Genomic DNA, 6000 nt, shown 5'->3' on the forward strand with positions numbered 1-6000 from the left:
TGAGATAACCCGCTGATTGCCCCTCTTTCTCAGTATGAGGCAGGAGCCCTCCCCTCTCACGCACTCCTGCTCGTGCTTCCTCCCAGTATCCCACTTCCCCACTTACCTCAGGGCTTTGGTCTCCTTCCCACAGTGAACCTAGTTTAAAGCCCTCCTCACTAGGTTAGCCAGCCTGCTTGTGAAGATGCTCTTCCCTCTCTTCGTTAGGTGGAGCCCGTCTCTGCCTAGCACTCCTCCTTCTTGGAACACCATCCCATGGTCAAAGAATCCAAAGCCTTCTCTCCGACACCACCTGCGTAGCCATTCGTTGACTTCCATGATTCGACGGTCTCTACCCCAGCCTTTTCCTTCCACGGGGAGGATGGACGAGAACACCACTTGTGCCTCAAACTCCTTTATCCTTCTTCCCAGAGCCACATAGTCTGCAGTGATCCGCTCAAGGTCATTCTTGGCAGTATCATTGGTGCCAACGTGGAGAAGCAGGAAGGGGTAGCGATCCGAGGGCTTGATGAGTCTCGGCTGTCTCTCCGTCACTGTACCGTCTCTCCGTCATTCTGTACCGGCTCAGCCTGTTGTTGAACCGCTCCTTGCTGCTGTCAAGGCTCCCTGTGTAGGGTTTCATGAGCCATGGCATTAAAGGGTAAGCGGGATCTCCAAGGATCACAATGGGCATTTCGACTTCCCCTATGGTGATCTTCTGGTCTGGGAAAAACTGTCCCGGCTTGCAACTTCCTGAACAGGCCAGTGTTCCAAAAGATGCGTGCATCGTGCACCTTTCCGGGCCATCCTGCGTTAATGTCAATGAAACACACACAGTGATCCACAAGCGCCTAGAGAACCATAGAGAAATAGCCCTTCCAATTAACATACTCGGAGGTTAGGTGGGCTGGTGCCAGAATTGGAATACGTGTGCCCTCTATCGCCCCTCCGCAGTTAAGGAAACCCATTTGTGCAAAGCCATCCACAATGCCATGCATGTTACCCAGCGTCACGGTTCTTCTGAGCAGGATGCGATTAATGGCCCTGCAAACTTGCATCAACACAAGTCCAACGGTCGACTTCCCCACTCCAAACTGGTTAGCGACCGATCGGTAGCTGTCTGGAGTTGCCAGCTTCCAGATTGCAATAGGAGTCGTCAGCAGACTCCTCAGCAGTTCGGGCTCCATTCCCGCAGACCGAAAGGGAAGACAGAGTGCACAGTACAAAAAACGTTGAAAGGTGGAGCCAAATGTGGACAGAAGCACAGGGATTGCTGGGATGCGAACCGATGCATCACGGGGCATTGGGACAGGACCCAGACTGCCCTGAACCCCCGCCCCCTTCCCACAAACCACAGAGGCAGAATGGGAAGAGTTGCTCTGTGGGATAGCTGCCCATAATGCACCGCTCCCAATGCCGCAGCAAGTGCCACAAATGTGGCCACGCCAGTACACTTGTTCCTGTCAGTGTGGACAGACTGCAGCGCTTTCCCGACTGCGCTCTCTGAAGGCAGGTTTAACTCAAAGCGCTCTACATCTGCAAGTGTAGCCATGCCCACAGTCATCCATTAGTGGTTTCCTACATAGCTCTGGAAAGGGTCAGGTTTGCAAGCTCTTTAGTGCTGTACTCAGGATATCAGGATAATGTTAAGGCATTCTTCCTAGCTTTGTTGATTAAAATACAGCTCCTAAAAGCTGTATAAGCATAATACAAACCTTTGAAAGACCAAGGAACAATGAGGGTTAATTTCTAACTGTGGAGAAAAATGCGTGCCAGTGTAAGACCAAGGATTGTATTCTCCTCTTGATGCACATAGAAGTTAATAGCAGTTACGTCCCTGCGGCAGGACAAAATATATTCCAACAAAAACCAATAAAGAGGGGAGACCAAATCAAAACTTTGCAGAGTCTGGATCGAAATCCAGATCGAAGCACCACACATCACTCTAACCTCTCTATTGGATGGCACCCCCTTTCCCACCACTGGCCAAGATCAAGGCTCCTCTATATTTTTAAAATGTTCAGACCTGCGTCTCTCCCATCTACAAATGTAAATACCTTTAAAGAGAAAAGGAGTACTTGTGGCACCTTAGAGACTAACAAATTTATTTGAGCATAAGCTTTCGTGAGCTACAGCTCACTTCATCGGATGCATGCAGTGGAAAATATAGTGGGGAGATTTTATATACACAGAGAACATGAAACAATGGGTGTTACCAGACACACTGTAATGAGAGTGATCAGGTAAGGTGAGCTATTACCAGCAGGAGAGAAAAAAAACCTTTTGTAGTGATAATCAAGGTGAGCCATTTCCAGCAGTTGATAAGAACGTGTGAGGAACAGTAGTGTCCCCCCCTACATTTACTCAGTGGGATAAGTGTAATCCTTCTCCCTTTCTATTTAGATCAACAGATCACTGTACAGTTTATTCTGCATAGGCTTTTCTCACAATTCTATCAGCTGTGTATGGACATGAAAGATCCTGAACCATTTTTCATAAGATTAAGGGATTCCCCCATTGTCTTTAACCAAATACTCATTTGTCCCAGTGATCTGTGAAGTCCTCTGTTCCAGCTGGCTGGTGCCTTCCACCCCAGAGATACCCCAGTGGTGTTATACATGTATGATATCATTTGTTAACTATATGGGGAATTTTCAGATGAAAGCAGAGGTGAAAGTAAGCCAGTACGCTACGATACGGTACAGCGTACCGGCAAGAACCAGTACACAGCAGACTGTACCGGAAGGGTCGCTGATGGGGGCCAAAAGGGACAGCTTCCCCGGGACCTGGGCCCGGGGCTCCTGGCAGCGGCCGTAGCCTCTGGCCCTTTAAATCACCGCCAGAGCCCTGGGGGTCCCGGCCACCGCCGCTACCACTGCCATGGGGCTCCGTCAGTGATTTAAAGGGCCCAGCGCTCCTGGCTGTCACTACTGCAGCTTGAGCCCCTGGCCCTTTAAATCGCTGTCGGAGCCCTGGGGTCGTGTCAGGCTGTGCTGAAGGGCTGGCTGGGGGAGTTTGGCCCTAGCCCCACCCCTTCCACCCAAGGCCCCTTCCAGTTGAGCCCCTCACACCTTGCTCAGGACCCCGGCCGCCCTGTGTACTGTTAAGTCCCTTCAGTTACTTTCACCCCTGGATGAAAGCTGCAACTCCAATGTATATTGTTATATATGCTAGTTTTTACTTGCTGGCTCTTTTTCGATATAATTCAGATTTACATCACCCTTCATTTCAACTGTTTCTTCAGCAGTAGGATGAGATTTTCAAAAACACTATCATCACTGGCCTAGCTCTGCTCCCAGTGAAGTCAGTGGGAGTTTACCTCTGGCTTTAGGGGAAGAAGAGCTATGCCAGTGGTGAACTATTTTAAATATCCTACGCAAGAGGTATGCAATGCATTTGTCAATGGCATAGTAGGCCAAACTCAACCTGGCTGTCAATCGTCCAGTGACTTCAATATAATTTAATTCATTTGGTCTGCCTTTAGCCCAATAAATCTACTGGCCAGAGGTCCTAATGATTTATGTAACTTAAGCAAAGGATGTAAATCAAGTAACATAGGTGACAGAAATGTGTTTCTTCATTTATCCAAATACTACATAATCCCATATTCAAACCATTGTTAATCTCTTGATCCTACAAAACATAGACTCCATGTTTAATCTTGATAGTAATCCATATAATTCAGCAACTGCAACACATCACCTCCATCTCCTTTATCATTCATGGCAACAATTGAAACACCTTGTCTGCTGGTTTTTATTACAAGACACTACTGTAATAGCTCCTAATTCTGTTGCAGGGATAACTTCACTGTGTAGCATTAGGATATGTGCAGTCTCTTGTTAGGAGTTACATGTTTCTAATTCTACATTGGTTCTTCATCCTGTGCTTATTTTGATCATTGACGGTATCATGTAAATTATCTCTTCTGTCAATGAGTGTATGTTCTTCATCCCCTGATTTCATTGTTTAAATCATTTGATTTAGAATCAAAGTAATTAGGTAATAGACATCCCATGCTAGTAGCTGTCCTTTCAGCTAGCCTAGAACTCATTGTTCAAGTACAGTCCTGGAACTGGGATCTTCTGAGCTGAAGGGTGTTTCCAATTGAAAAACAAAAGGCCAGGTCCTCAAGCCAGCCTAAATTCCCTGTATGCATGGGGGAATTAAAGCTGCCCCATTAGGCCAACTGGAGATCCACATGTCAGAGAGAGCCTTCGGTAGCACAAAGCTAGCATGCACTCCCAACCTCTGTGTATAGAGGTTTTTCTGAGTGATCGGGGCCATGGCTGGAGCTTGGTGCATTCTTCTTGGGCCAACAGAATGGTGGACTGGTCCATCTGATGTGAGTCAGAGCCACCTTTGCTTCCCCCTCTTCACTTGCAGGGAACATGAGCTCATTACAAGTTAGAGGACTAAGCTCTGAGTTCCCACATAAAAGACACTGTGCCTTCCTATGGGACAGGTGCTCCAGGACTGGAGCTGTTGTCCAGGCAAGCCATAGCACACCACCATACGGCTAGCTAGAAAGAGAAGATTGCCAGCATGCCCTGTGGCATTGGAACAGGACCAACACATAGGAAGCACTGGCTTAGGAATTCACATCCTGCTTTTTTCCCTGATATATTTGTGATCTCTCCTTCCACATAAGTTGCTGGATATAGCTGGCACAGTGTATTGGGGGCATTAATTGCCTGTAGCTGGATCAGCCCCTGGTACCTTAAATAAATTGCTGCGAAAGACAAGCAACTGCAGTCTTTTTTCCAAGCAGAGGGACAGTATTAACCACCTTCCCTGTCAATCCCCAAGTGATCTCTTGCAGCTGTTGAGGTAATAGCTGTAGGGTATTTTAGACTTTTACTGATATTTTTCCCTTTCTGGGCTATGAACTTCCTCTTTTTTTAACCTTCCTGCAATACTGAGTGACCCTCAGTATCTCTGTAATAATTAATGTTCAAAATACAGTGAGCATAAAGTGCATTTCTGCACCCAGCTAATCCCCTCACTGGAGATATGTCAGTTCGTATATTTTAATGCTTTTTTAAAAATCGAGTAAAAAAAAGGAAGAGGCAATGCCACTGCATATACAATCCCTTTGTCTCCCACACAGCACTGTGGGTTTAATAGACAAGTTGTTTTCTCTATGATTTCCAGGCCTGCAGGTTGAGCTTCCTTATTTCTGCTGTACAACAGTGCAGAAGAGCTCATTTAGCCTCTGCTGGAAATGATTATCTGTTTGTGAAAAATCCTTCCACCTTCCAGCAAGCTGCAGTTTATTTCATGTCCTGTCTCCCATTTAAAAATGCAGCAGACATAAACTCGCACTTGAACTCTTAATTTGCAATTTCCACTGTGTTAGCTAAATCCCCTTTCCACACCATATGGCTAGGCAGGAATATTTTAGAGTATCAGGCCCTGGATCTTATCAAGAGTTTGCCATATATCTTCACTATTAAAGGTGCAGCAAAGAAACATGGCATCTGGCAGAGAAAGCAATCAGAGCAAAGCTGCACCCACCATTGTGTTGGGTTGGCATATACTCCCGCACTCAGGAGTAAAATATTCTCTCCTATTAAAATGGCCCAATCCTGCCCTCAGTGATCTCAACAGGAAACACTTCCACTGATTTTGATATGAGCCAGATCAGACCCTACCAAATTAGCAGATTTTGCAAGCCATTCACTAGTCCTAAATCATTATAATTACCCATGAAAAACTAATTTAAGACCTTCCCATGTTGGTCTGTAGCTGCCAAACATATCTGAAGATGAACACAGATTTTGGTTATGTATAGCATGGGGGAAAGAAGAAAGAACCCAAGCAAAAGAGGAGAGAATTTCAGATTATTAATGAATTGCTGGCAGGACAGATTTCTTTGCAACATTGTCCCCTTCTGTCAAAAGTGTCTCATCTACAACTCTGTTCATCCAGATACATAAAAGAAGAAAGAGATAAAATTTTAAAATAGGAAAAAGCTTGTGTTAAAAAAATACAATAAAAGAAATGTTACATTTAAAATAA

This window comes from Natator depressus, chromosome 8 (genome assembly GCF_965152275.1).
Source record: "Natator depressus isolate rNatDep1 chromosome 8, rNatDep2.hap1, whole genome shotgun sequence".
Lineage (NCBI taxonomy): Eukaryota > Metazoa > Chordata > Testudines > Cheloniidae > Natator > Natator depressus.